Source organism: Prosopis cineraria, unplaced genomic scaffold (assembly GCF_029017545.1).
Source record: "Prosopis cineraria cultivar Desert tree isolate PC_DT_omini unplaced genomic scaffold, ASM2901754v1 PC12, whole genome shotgun sequence".
NCBI lineage: Eukaryota > Viridiplantae > Streptophyta > Magnoliopsida > Fabales > Fabaceae > Prosopis > Prosopis cineraria.
Genome location: NW_026555343.1, coordinates 18,167,729 through 18,182,535, shown reverse-complemented (window position 1 = coordinate 18,182,535; position 14,807 = coordinate 18,167,729).

Sequence of the window (14,807 nt, the reverse complement as noted above, 5' to 3'; positions counted from 1 at the left end):
CTATCAGAATGACAGCAGAAGTTTCAAATTGGCGCACCATGGCGCATGACACAAAAAATTAGTTATGTGGCTCTATACCACATGCTGTGGCACATGTACTGCACACTGTGGCACATGGCCCATATCCGAACCTGATTTTGTAATTTCTAAAGCATGCAATGAGTGTTATGAATGCAACTTTTTGCCTTTTGCTGTATCATGCTTTGATGTGGTATGATTTTATTAATTTTTTGCAAAAATAAATCTTCGGCCAAAGCTTTTCAAACAAGATTTGATTATTGATTTGTGTGATTGATGTGGCAATTCTATTAATTTTTTCTTGTATCTGAAGGATATGGAAGGAGGTTACAAATATGATTTTCTCAATCTCAATGTAGGTAATATATATTAAAATCAATTTATAATTGGAAGTTTGTGTATGAGCTTGTAGATATTTCAAATTCAATCTTTAACAGAAAAACAAAGAATAAGCTATAGTTACTTGAAATATAAAGAGTTAAAGGATAAAGAAAATACAAACTATAATTTATCCTAATTAAACTCTATCCACTTGAGCCTATATTCAGTTATTAATCAACTACTTGAGATTTTTTCACTATAATAAACAAGTTTGATTTGGGTACTTGTAAGCTATTACCACCTTCATTGTAAAGGGTGTTCTAAATTAGGACTTAATCATCAAACTAACTATACTAAATCAATGACTAACCCAAGAGGATTATCCTATAAGAGTTTAACCTAAAGAAATTCTTAACATGTATTTTCACAAATGTTTCAACACAAAGGGATCCCAAGTCTTTAAAATATTTTAAGAACTCATATCATTCAATTAGACATATATGGAAGTATGATAAAGGAATACATCAACATAGGAGAAAAGCTTCCCATTTATTTTCTCTCTATGCCTTACTCCACAATACATATATACATATTTACAACATAATACTTGGTCACTCAAACTCTTCCATAACTGGCAGCGGGCGGCCAAGGTCTCAATCACATTTATCACAATAACTATTACCTAGTCATCATACTCTATATCCTTTTCATTCATATGCATAATTAATATCAATTGCTTACCCTCAGAAATTAAAAATACAAGGGAAGACCATAACAACATTCAAGTTTTTAAATTAAGTAGATAATAACTATTTCCACTTACACAAATATTTTAGCTCGTTAATGTAGCACAAGCATCAAACCACATTCCCAATGGCCCAAAATACATTTCCCCCAACACAAAACCTAGAATGAAAGTGGATCAAGAATATATTATCCTAATTGACAATATCATAAACTAAATACACATATCAAAATAAAAAGAGAAAGGCCTGTAGAAGTGATTACTATCACTTAACCTAATGCTCCTTTTCTCTGTTCTTTTGAGATGAGCTAGCTCATGTAATGTGTTAAAAGAGAGGGGTGAGTACAACCACTTAGTAACCAAGGTACATCTAAGTTGTACAAATGTATAATAATTAATCATAAATGCAAGTGGCTAATAAATTTTATCAAGGTAACCATGAAAACAATCACATTAATAACATGTTAATTACATTAACATCTAACTCATGTGAATAATCTCAAGAATAAAGTCAAGTATAAAATTTGCACAAATGGTCACATATATATTATTTGTATAATTACTACATGTTCTCATTTCTACCATTATAATCATATTCTCAACATAGCTATCAATCACTCAAATGGCTTAATAATAATAATATGCATGATCAATCTCTTCTTTATATCCCCCTTATTTTCTCTGACATGAAATTCGTGGGCCAACAACAGAAGGGATCGTCCATGTGGTGAGACTACCCAAGGCCTTAATCATATCATGAGGGGCTACTGGGCCAGAGTTTACTTACTCACTAATGAACATGGTTTTCCCCAAATCACACACTATGGGGTGTCTTATCTAAAACTAACTCTACCTAAAACTTCAGGTAGGCTAGTAGGATCAAGTCCCTTAATAGAAACAATGCTACAGTACCTTACAAGGTAAGTAGTGGCTATAACCCCTAGGATTATTGGTTAATAGCCAAGTACCATTTGAATTTTGCATAATCGCTAACTTCTTCACTAAGGCGAACTCCCGCCATATGATCATGCTCATGAGAAAATACATTTCAAAAGCTCATATACATAATTTACAATTATCCCACATGCTCATCAACTTTCTTGCTTAACAAACATCAAGAATCATCATATTTCAATCATGCCTCTTGTATTAATTTTTATACTATCATATAAAACTCAACATGCTCATATACAATTCATCACATGCATAATCCATAATTTATAATCAAGGATATACACATCATCATCAACCATCAATCTCATTACTCACATCAAGTCACAACTAACTTGGTCACAATCATAGAGTCTCAACTAAGCCATATGTATTACAAACAACCATTTCAAAATTAGATATATATATATATATATATTCTTTTGTTTCACCAACATAATTAATTAATTAATATACAAATGCATAAAAGAGATTTTTCCTTGATTAACTCAACCTTTGAGAGGTCAAAGGTTACCCCTCAAGTTGCAACACTTCCAAAGCTTTTCAAAACTTGAATGGTGTCAAAAGAAAATTAATCTACAATTGATCATATCCTAATGTGTCAATAATATTATTAACACAATTTTCACTCATACTCTAACACATAAGTATTTATTTTATTTATTTTTTATTTTTTTAAGACCTTAGTTTTAGCCTCTTGAGTTTTAAAATTTAATTTCATATATTTGAATTTATCTACTTAGTTCAATAGTCTCCTTCACAATAATTTCATTCAAATAATTTTTCTAATATCAAAATTTCCTTTTTTATTTCAAAAATTCGCACATAAAAATACCTAAAATTGCAAACTTGATTTCAAGCCTAGAATCATTATTCTATAGCCATAATAATTTATTTCTCATCTCAAATAATCATTTAATATCAATAAATTAATTTATATTTTTAGATTTAACCAAAAATCTACCCATAGGGATCTAGGGATAAACTCAAATGCCTCAAATTTTAATTTTATTAACAAAATAATACTCTAGAATAATTATTACACTACCAACAACCTCAACAACCAGATTTACTCATCAAAAATTCATCCCTCTTTCAAACCCTAAATTTTTTAAAATCTCAAAATTTGCAGCTTAAAGGAAAAAAGGATTAAGAAAAAATGTTTAGAATACTTACCTAGTCTTAGAATACTTAAAATCTCATCTGAAGTATCCTATTATGAAGCATCACCTTCTAAATCAGCTCCCATCAACGACACGCACTCGCTCTATATCCGTTCTCTCTACTGTGCGTGAAGAGAAATGAGGAAAGGGAAGAGAAAATGAAATCAGAAGGGTGATTGTGTTGTTTTGAATAAAAAAAGGTGTGGGTCTCACATAATAATTCATACCCTACTTTCTCTTCTTTGTTTTCTTCAACGCACACACGTGAATGAAATTCATCTGCCTCCCTTTTCTGATTTTTTTTATTTAATGTTCCTTCCTTCTTCTTCTTCTTTCTTCTTTTTTTTATAATATTATCATTACGATTTCTATTAACTATAAAATCATAAATTAGGATTTTAATCTAAATTAAATCCAATAATAATCTTCTAACTAAAATTATTTATATCTAAATATTCCTCCAAATTATTCATTTGTTCTAAATTAACTTAATTAACATTAGGTTAATTTTTGGGATGTTACATTCATCACTATCTTAGCAAGTTCTATTCTCTCAAGAGAACAACCTTTATTGATTATAATGGAAACATTTCCCTCTCTTTGTTGAGTGTGTATAGAAAATTTTACTCAAATAAAACTCTCTTTTAAAAGTGAAATAAGTACAATTAAGCATTTATACTTAAATGATGAATATAAGATAAATATATAACTCAAGAACTGTGATTTTTTACAAAGCAAAAGTAATATAAAAAGAAATTTCATAACTCAACGATTTTCAAGTTCAATCTCTTGTTAAAACAAGTTTGAAGTATTATATTTATAACCCATGGGATGAAATAGCTGTTAGACATGAGAACTAATTGTTTATGACCATCGGGTGAAATATGAAAGGAGTTTTTTTTCTTGCTAAAAAGCACTTTTTATGATAAATTTATTTAATGCATGTCAAAACTCAGGTTTCATGTGAGGTAGCTTGTTTTGCATGAATGAGACTTGTAAAAAAGCTTGTATGAAGCTTTATCTAATTCTATCATGTAAGAATTCTAATTCTTGTGAAAATTAGAGACGGATTACCTTTCTAAAGACGTAGGGTTTGTTTGGTTTTTGTTCTCATTTTTTGTTTTTAAAACTACTTTGGAATACAATTTATAAAATTACTTTTCAAAATAAAACAAAATGAAAATCCATTTGATTAGGTTAATTTAAAAACAATTTCTTAGAATTAAAAAAGGCTGATAGTAATGGTCACATATGGTTAATAGTAGTGGTTTATGATAGAGATTGGTCAATCTAACTATATTTTTCAATAATCAAATGTAGTGTGTTTTGAAAACAAGAAACATAAAATGAAAATAACTTTAATATGTTTCCATTTTTTGTTTTAAAAAACAAAAAAATGAGAACAATTTTGAAAATAAAAAAAATCCAAAACACTTATCCTGGTGAGTTTTTTATTTTTAAAAATAGAAAACAATTTTTTAAAATGGAAACCAAACATGTCCTTAATTTTTGCATAGGTAAGATCCAATTCTTTTGAGAATTGGTCTAACAAGTTTTGGAACATACCTTCATTTTTTCATGAATTGTTTGAGTGTTCTAGGCTCTATCAAAACAAACTTGAGCTTTTTAGAAAGATAGTCTACTTTTCGCATCAACTAACTGGTTTTTGTGAAAAATGGTTTGGATACAACTCAAATGCTACTATTGTTTGAACTCTAGCTTTGATGATAACAATTTAGAGAATTTGTTATTTTGCAGATAATTGTTATTGACAAGTTTAAGGAAATAAGGTCTATATTTTCAAATCTTTGACTTGTTCCTTGTCCTTATTCTTTGTTCTATCTTCTTTGGTTGAAGATAATTATTTGAATTATCTCTTGGTCCTTGAATTGATTTTAGCTTGAGTTAAAATCATATTAAGTATTTTTATTGAAATTGTTATTAGACATACCGGTAAGTCTTATTCCTACTGGTATAACTTGTTCCTACCAAATTTCTTCCTTTGTTCTTAGCTTCCAATGTTCAAGAACATTCCTACTTGAATGTATGCTTTCCTAACCAAATGTATACTTTCCACCCAAATACTTTATCCATTTTGGTATAAGTATCATTCAATCACCATCTTTTACAATAAATTATTTCGATATATCTCGTACTTATTCATATGAAGCTCTTCATTGTTCCTTATTTAAACATTCATACTCATACCGGTATATCCTATTTCTTACCGATTTATCCTTGAAGTTGTTAGCTTTTTTTTTTTTTTTTCATTCCTTGAATAGAGAATCTTGAAGCTCATCTTAATGCTAATTCATTAGCTTTCAAATGTTTTATTCACTTTTTTATCATTCTAGGACACTCTTAAACACAAACATAGGTGAAATTAACCTCTTACTCATTCTTTGAATTATTTTGCCTACCCGTATGTCTTTGTTCTACTGTATCACTTTCTTTCACCTTTTATTAGAGCATTTAATGCATATAGCTGTTACTTTTCTTAACTCAACGATATAATGCAACATCATTGAAAAGCACTATTTCGTTGGACTAATCTTTGGAGAACACAAAAGGGAAGTTAATAAAGTCTTTAACGGCTAGAATGATGAGTCTAACATATCTCTACCAAGCCTTAACTAGAAATATGACTCATTTATGAAGCGGATGCAAAGAAGTTATTGCCCAACTATTCGTAATCAATTCTTATTGACTTACTGCCGCAATATTCATTGTTTGTGAACTGCACTGATTGTAAATTTACTTTTTAAGAGAGATATTCAATAATAGTAGTTTATTATTGAACATACTCTATTTATCCCTGTTCTAACAACTTAAAATAGAGGAACTTAATGAAACATCTCATGTATTTTTACTCCTTTAAGCAACAAGTACTTATAAGGATCATTGCTTAAACCTTGATGATCATCAAGAAGAAAAAAAATGCCAATCTGATTTTTGAGCACATATGCATTTTTTTCAGAATTTATCATCAACTTACAAAATTATTAACTAATTCTATAAAAATCATATTGCGGTGATTCAAGTCTCTAAATTAAGCTTAGGAAGTCCTCTACAAGGGAAAAATAATCCCTGACTTCAAACATCCATCTATATTTAATGAGGAATTTTCGTTGCTCAATGCTACAGTTATTTCCAGAAAATTTTCGAATTTTCTGACCTTATTTTGTAAAAATTTATCTCATTATATACAAGTCCAAATATAGGACATCATTTGAAGCTTGAAATGTCCTCTAAGTGACTAAAAATTTTAAGGTAATAATCACCATATAGCTACTACAATACCCTAACCAATATTGTTCCTTGGATATTTTATCCTAATAGCTTTTACCACACATAAAATAATATTTACATACTAAGATATAATCTATCCATGATTATAATTGAACTATGGATATATTTGTAATCTACTTTCATAGCTACAACTCAAAATATAATCATGGAACTAGGTATATATATTACAACACTAAACTATACCAAAAAATAATTAAGAAGCAAGGTAAAGAAGATAAATTCTTCATTGCTCTCTCTCCTTACCATGGTTCTTGGATGAACTTGCACCTATTATTTGTAAGATAAAAAGAGGGGTGAGATTTATAAAATCTTAATAGCATTAATCTATTCCAAGCTTCAAGCAATAATGGTCCACTCATATAAATAAGCTCAGACTATGAATTATGAAATTCAACAAATATAGACATATAATGGCCAAAGTGTCATACTAGCAATAAAACATCTTATTAACTTGTGAATTTTCTATAATTCATGGTAATAAAAATTCTATAATATTAAATCAACCAATGCTGCTATCACAATAATTAGAGAAATACTACCTTAAATCAAAACACTTCCTTGTTCCAACTTTTCTGGAAAATGAATTTCCTTGGGCTTCTCACAAATATCAAAGTCTTGAAGAATTATTCAATCACAACTATATCATTTTTCAGAATTCAAAATAATTAAATTCATAATTTATACATATAATATTAGATTACTCCTAGCACTTCTTTCTAAAAAAAAAATTCCATAATCCTATGCATTAGTTATGGTCAAGATTTGTACTCATTCCCAAATGAGCATTTTCTCTACCGCTTAATAATTATAAAATGCTAAAACATACTCCCTTCATCAGCTAAAAAGAAACAACACAGGGAACAAATTATATATATATATATATATATATTTTTACTTACAATTATAACTTGCAAAAAGAGCTTTCTTTCTTGACAAAAGAAAACAAAAATCAAAACATTTTCCATCCTTCTACACCCATGGTCAACCACCCATCTCTTTTCTTTTTTTTTTTATTTGTTCCATAATTACTACCTGAATAACTGCTTCCTCTCTTAACTAAAAGAAGACAAAAAGTCATATCTCTTTAATATATTTGCACATCACTGGGACTATTTCAGTTTTAACGAAATTGTGATTGAGTCAAAATTGTGAATGAGTAGATATAATAAAACAAAAATTATACTACCCTATTTAACACTACCGGTTATCGAAAAACAGGGTGTAAGGGGAAAAAAATCTCTAACTTATTTTCTCATTTCTATTTTAAGTGGTATTTACTTAATACCTTCCAATCATTATTTCTATCTCAAAAATATTTATTCATGAGCTTGGAAGGAAATATGAATAGTGTTTCTCAATCCCACATTTTATCTTCTAAGACTCATAAATTCATCTATAAGCTCATAAATTTAAGCTTATCTTACTCCAAATATTCAATAGCTTGAAGCTCCTAGACTTTATCTCCCTAAGCACTTTCTAAAATCTGGGAATCTCCATGAACTAGGTTTATGTGAAAGCTTAAGATAAGCAAGTCCATATTCTGATTTTGCATGTGAGATTTGATCTAACATGATGGGTATTTGGTTGGGTTAAAGTCTCTCTCTCTAAACTCGCTCGGAGACCATAGAAGATGATAGAAATGTTTTTCTCTCCCTCTCAGGCACAACTGTTCGAAAATGAAGAAGACAAAGTAACTATTGGATAAAATTACAATAGGACACCTCATACATTCTCTCTCCACATTTCCACACAACTTGCACGTTGCTTTTTCCTCTTCTTCTTCTTTTGTTTTTTTTCAATTGCCCAAAAACAATAAACTCAATCTAATAAATCCTACTCACTTTATATAAACAAGATTTACATCAGATGGCTCAATTTGGATATTTTTAATCACTAATATTATTAAAATTATTCTTATTTTTAACCCTTCACTTATGAATATCCTTGTCCAAATAATTGTTCTCAATATCTTTTAAAAGTCATTTATCATATTTGGCTAATATCATTATTTAAATAATATTCCTAAATTCTCTGTTAATAAACATATAAAAATTTTGGACATGAAACTTAAGCTCGAGGAGCTTAAAGAAATTTGTAATCACCTTTATAAAGAGAAGTATTTTAGATTCAAGGACGAGTCTTGTAACATCCCAAAAATTTTAAGACTCGGATTTATTTTAAAAAAATAAAATAAAATATTTATAATTAAATTAAAATTTAGAATAATTTGATAGAGGTCTACAGTTTGAATTTTTCTTAGCAAAAGTTTGGTTATTTTATTTTTAACTATGAAAAAAATTACCAAAGTTGACTCAAGCTTTTTGCTATAATAAAAAATGTTGGGCCCTTTCTTATAATTTTCCCCAATGCTTTATACCATCATTTTAAAGGGAAAACAGACACAAAAACGCAGAAATGAAACAAGAAAGAGAAAGGAAACGCACGAGAGGGAGAGAGGAAGAAGAGAAGAGAAAGAGAGGGAGTTGGGCTTGGATTTAGGAGGCTTTGCGACCGTTGCAAGCTCAACTACACGATAGGTAAACTCCCTACTTCAATCCTCTTTCCTTCCTCTTGATTTTCTTCAATTTTTAGAAGAGAAAATTTCTGGATTTTGATTCCAAAGGATTTATTCTTATAAGTTTTTATTTCTTTGGATCATAGGGAGGATGTTTTTCAGTTTTTATATAGTGATCTAATGTTTTGAGTGAATAATTGAATGAAAAGAGGTGTTTTGGGCACAAATCAAATCCCAAGAGGTTGGGTTTTGCTCTTCAATGATTTAAGTCTATTGATTTAGTTATAATTTTTCCATTTGAGCCCAATAAGATTTAAATTAAGGTTTGGTTTCCATTATAAGGGCTAATGGTGAAAGTTGGTGACACTAAGTGAAGGTTTTTAATTGATTAAAAATTATATAAATTAAAAATTAGCCTAGTGATGGCTAATAAATGGTTTTAGTGGTTAAGTAATACTATGTGAATGGTTGGTTTAATATATGGACCATTAGGATGGATTATGACTCATTAACCCAAGTTGTGTGGTATGAGTTATAGTCTTCATTAATGCTATTTGTCATGATAAGTGATGTAGATCACTTCTATATTGTAGGGATTGTTGGTGGAATTTGTTCAAAAATTAATGAACAAACCGAGTTCTATTTTGTACAAGAGGAACCCTTTTGGTACTAAAGGGTTGAGGTAACAGGGAAATTTATATTTCTTATTATTTTGTTTTAGCTATTTTTGAATAAATATTACTAGCTATTATGCATTACATGTTTTAAAAGATTAAACGTGCTTTATAAGGGGTTATGGTGTACTACTTTGATTATAGTACAAATATGTTTTCTAATTGTTTAACAACAATGTTTTTATGAAAACAAGATTTGTTTACATATATTTTAATCATGAAGAATAGAAGTTGTACTTAAGGAAGTGTAACTAAGTAAGGTACCTTAGATAGGCTAAGGAACCATTTAAGGGAGATTTATAAATGTTATACTACCTTAAAGTGTTGAAGTGGTCAATACTCGGGAAGGTAGACATGAATAAAAGGCATGATATCGGTGGGAGTTCACTAATAAAAAGGTGTGAATTTTTGATATTCTATGGCACACTGCTAGTACTCAGTGTTGCCTTACGTATTGTGGGCTCAATGCACTAAAGTGGTTAGTGTATTGAGTGTTCGACACCTCTTAATGGGGGAGAAAATCCAACATATAAAGTGTGAGGTTGAGTACCTAGGCCAAGGTAGCCCTCACATGGAGAGTAAGTCAGGCTGGCTCTGGGAGGGAGTTAGCTTCGACTACTCAAGATTCACGTCGAAGGGGTATAGGCGGTTCGGTGGATTAGATCATGCCTTAAATTATGTTTTGTGCCTGTTGAGGTACAAGTAGGTATAAGGTTTACCTGCGAGTTAAAGAGTGCCAGGGGGCATTCTGTTGGTCATGAAAGGCCATACCGACCTATGTCATGCATTCATGCATTTTATATGGCTAAATTATATACTATGTTGAATTTATTATTTGTTTATTCGATTATGGCTTACTTTGTAATAATCAATGTAGATTTCTCTGTTACTGAGACTGTGGTTGTCTCACTATTTTCTTTTCAATATTTCTAAGTCCAGAATGAGTGGAGGACGGGGAAAGGAGTAGAGCTAGGGGTTGTTTGTGAATTGTAAATAACTACAACCCCTTTCTTTTAAGTAAATCTATTGTAATGTATTTAGGATTAGGGTGCCAGTAGGATATGATTATGTATATGTATGTGAGTATGTGAGGATTGTATGGCTTGTGTATGAATTTTTATTTACTTGTAGACTTGTGGCTAGGAAACTTGGCTATGGTGTGTGGTTTTGATGGATTTATTTAGTAGACCAAGTTTCCACTATAAGCAAATATTTATTTTGGTATATATGTGATTCCACAAGCAAATGCAAAGTGGTTGCAAAGCAAATGGTGTGCTGTGGGCAAACATGCACCTTGGATAGAGAGAGTAGGTGCGTGGGCCCCACAGAGATCTCTGAGCTAAGTGAAAATATTTAGCGTGTGTATTTATATTTGTATATGATATTTGGAATAATTTTTGGCCACTCTTGTGTGATTTGTGCATTTTGGGGGTTTAGGGTCTATTTTGAAAAATGGCACCCGGGTGGTCAAATTTTGGTATAAAAGGTTTTTCTATCATGTAAATGTTCTATCAGGTGTTTTTAGTCCTATTTGATGTGTCCAAAGTATTCTCACAAGTTTGTGATCATTAAGATGAGATTTGGACAATTTTGAAAATGGTTTTCACCAAAAAACTGCACTTTTGCATCCAGGTGTCCAAATCTAAATCCAACCGTTGGATTTTTTTGAAATTTGGTACGCTAATAGTAACCTTTGAATGTGATGTGTGAGATTTAAAATTACTTCAATCGAAGGCCAGACGGTGAATCAGCACCTCCCGGAAGTTTTCCCAGGAGGGCTGTCATGACAGCAAAATTAATGCTATCATGACATCAATTAACCACCCCTGTTTGCCTTATTTGCTTCCGTGCTACATATTAATCCTTTAAACTTTTCTAAGAGATTTTATACATGTTTTTTTTTCTATTATGTAAATTGTTATTGATTTAAATGGTTTGTTTTCTAACTTGGTTTTAGGATTAACTCCTTAACCACACTTAGTTTATTTGAATTGTGTGATTTTTGGATAACACTTAGGGCATGTGTTACAAGTCTGATTTGTATTGAGGTGACCAAGATCCAGGTTTAATCTTAGTGGATATTGTGAGAAATCGCAAATGTAGCTTGGAGATTGGACATAGGCTTAAGAAGTATAGCTGAACTAGGATAAACAAACTATACAAAGCTTCTCTTCCCTTCTTTCAGAATCATTTGGTGATATCGTTCCTAACTCTTCTCTTATTTATTCTTTATTTGCTTTAAATCTTTAATTAGCATAATTCACCCCCCTCTTGGATGATTTTTACAATTTTAACTCTAATTTTTAAAAGCATGACATCTACTTTTTGTGAAAATTAGAAGTCTAGAAACATATTTCTCACTGTCACTATACTTTTCATGTGAATCAATAGATTTTTGTGTAATGTAGTTAGACAGAACCAAGCATCATTATATAGCTCAAATTTTCACATGAATTAAACTAATTAATTTTTACAAAAATGAGAATACATAACAGAATATCACTTTAAAAGTCTAGTTCTTGTGAGGATGACTTATGGTTCTTGCAAAAATGATATCTAAGACAATTCTAAGGCTAACTCATGCGAGCATGGAAACTAGTTCATGCATAAAATGAATAACACTTCAATACTAAACTTCTAAAGGCTTAGTTTATATAGGATTTCATGTCATTCGCGTGATCATCCTATTGAACCATATGTTTTAATGATTACAAAATTAAGAGAAAGAGTTTTGTTACTTGTGTAGATCAATCATTATAATCTAAAGTGAGAAAAACTTAAAAGCATGAAAAGTAAGAGAAGACTTTGTTTATATGGGTTTAAATTTTATATTCTCTTAGAAATATTTGTGAAATCTATGATGAGAGTCATTTCATACTTTTCATGGTAAGAATCATTCATTTAGAACATGTCATAGGCTCACAAGTTCTAGCACTTTATTGTCAAACACTTAGAATTCATTTTATGCTTAAAGTCTAATGCATATTTGTTTGAGTATGGACACACATGCACATCTACCCTTATAATTCATTATAGGACTTTGTTGGATCTAGCTCATGCTTGTAATGGATCATTTGTCTTAGTATCTAGAAGCATTGTTCGTCATTGACCTCTAATATATGCTTGTCTCAAAAGGCATTCATGCATGTTTGAGTGTTCTAGTGAAAGCAAGAGGTTGCCTAGAACTTGCTTGTCTTAAAGAGGCACACACTTAATATGATGCTTACTTAAAAATGTACTTTTGTGATCTACCTTATGCTTGAGTTAGTGGTGAAATGTAATGTCCATATTGAAATTATTAATAATTGCCACTCTATTACATCATAATAGTACTTAGGAGCTATAGATCACTTCAAAGCTTATTGTAAACACAAAAGCTTAAATCAATTAAACATTTAAAATTAATTTGAACCTTATTTGAGATCCCACAAAAACTCTTTAAATAAGTAGTTTGAGCTCAAAATTAAATATTTTTAAAGATATGAGAAGCATAAAAAGGTTTTGGAAGCAAAACACTTGAAAATAGGGCCAAAATGTCACTTTAGTGTATTTTGGCACATATGCCGCGGCATGTGGCCCATGCTCTATTTTCATATCTGATGTTTGATTGGAGTGATTCAAGTGCCCACACGAAGCTTATCTGATAAGCTAACTAATGATACAAATTTCATCCCAATCCAATATCATATGAGAATTTTAGACACCCAGATGCAAACAATCAACTTTTAAAATGATTTTCAAGCATTCAAGTACCGAAAAGTCAAAACTTATACCATTAACCTATTTTGAGGCTTGAACTAAGTCTAATAAACCAATATACACCTAATTGACAATTTAAATACACAATAACACAACAAACACAAAATTAGGCCACTTAATGCTAATTTCACCCAATACGGCCAAAATCACAAACACATACCATTTAGCCTCTTTATTACCACATAATATACTAAGTTTACATCATCACTATATATGTACAACATTCCTTGCACTTACACTAGTATTTTAGTGCTTCATCATAAAACTTACCACATATACAACAAAAGGCTAAAATATAATATAACATAATATAATATAAGTGCAACCAATAAAATGTTATGCATTTCTAGTTGGCAATATATAATATTATATCTTTAAATTTATGTACACAACTCAAAATGAAATCTAGCATTACAATATGGTAGCTACTTAGCTAATCATTGCCCGATTCCTTCCTTTGCTCAAAATTGATAGTAAAACTTGTAAAAATAGCAACCACAGGGTGAGATAAAAATGTCAGTAGCCAAGATACTCTATATTATTGATTAACATCTCAAGTTATAAACAAGTTTTAATAAGGTGTATAGTAAACACAAAAAAAAACACACACACACACACAAGTACTAACACCACAATTCAATGTATGATCACTTATCACTCGATTCTCCAATACTTCTGACGAAACCTATAGGTTATTTTACAGAGCCAAACCATATGTTTAGTCCCCAAGCTCACCATCCATGGTAGAATTTCCCTATTAAGGCATCCTAAACCATTTCTAGACTACAGGTTCTCCCTACTATATATAATTAGGGTGTCGTTACTCCAATATTGTGTCCTATGGATGCTAAGGTGCACAGTCTCCAATTTTGCATCCTTTCGAGTACTCAAGAGGGTAACTCTCTAACACTAAAGCCCTTTCGGGCATTAAGGAAAAATATAAGATACATTTGGCATCTCGAGGTGTCAGCTGTGTCATATAGACTTTATCTCCACTAACTTTACTAAGGTGACCTCCCACCTAATAATATGCCACATTTCACAACATATCTCCACTTAACCATGCATGACAACTTTCTAAACAAATATAATGGATCTTACTACTTACTTCAAAAACATGAAGTTTGACAAATTGATACTCCACAAATTTTCTAAAATACTTAAATTTTACAATATATATATATATATATGTACATATAACCAATCATACAAAATTAACTTACAAATAACTTTTATAAGATAATAAATAATGTAAATTATCTAGTTATCTCAACTTTTTTTTATTACTAAAAGGGTTACTCATAGTACTAAATCTCTTTTTAGGTCACAATAAGGTTCCCCACACCTCAATC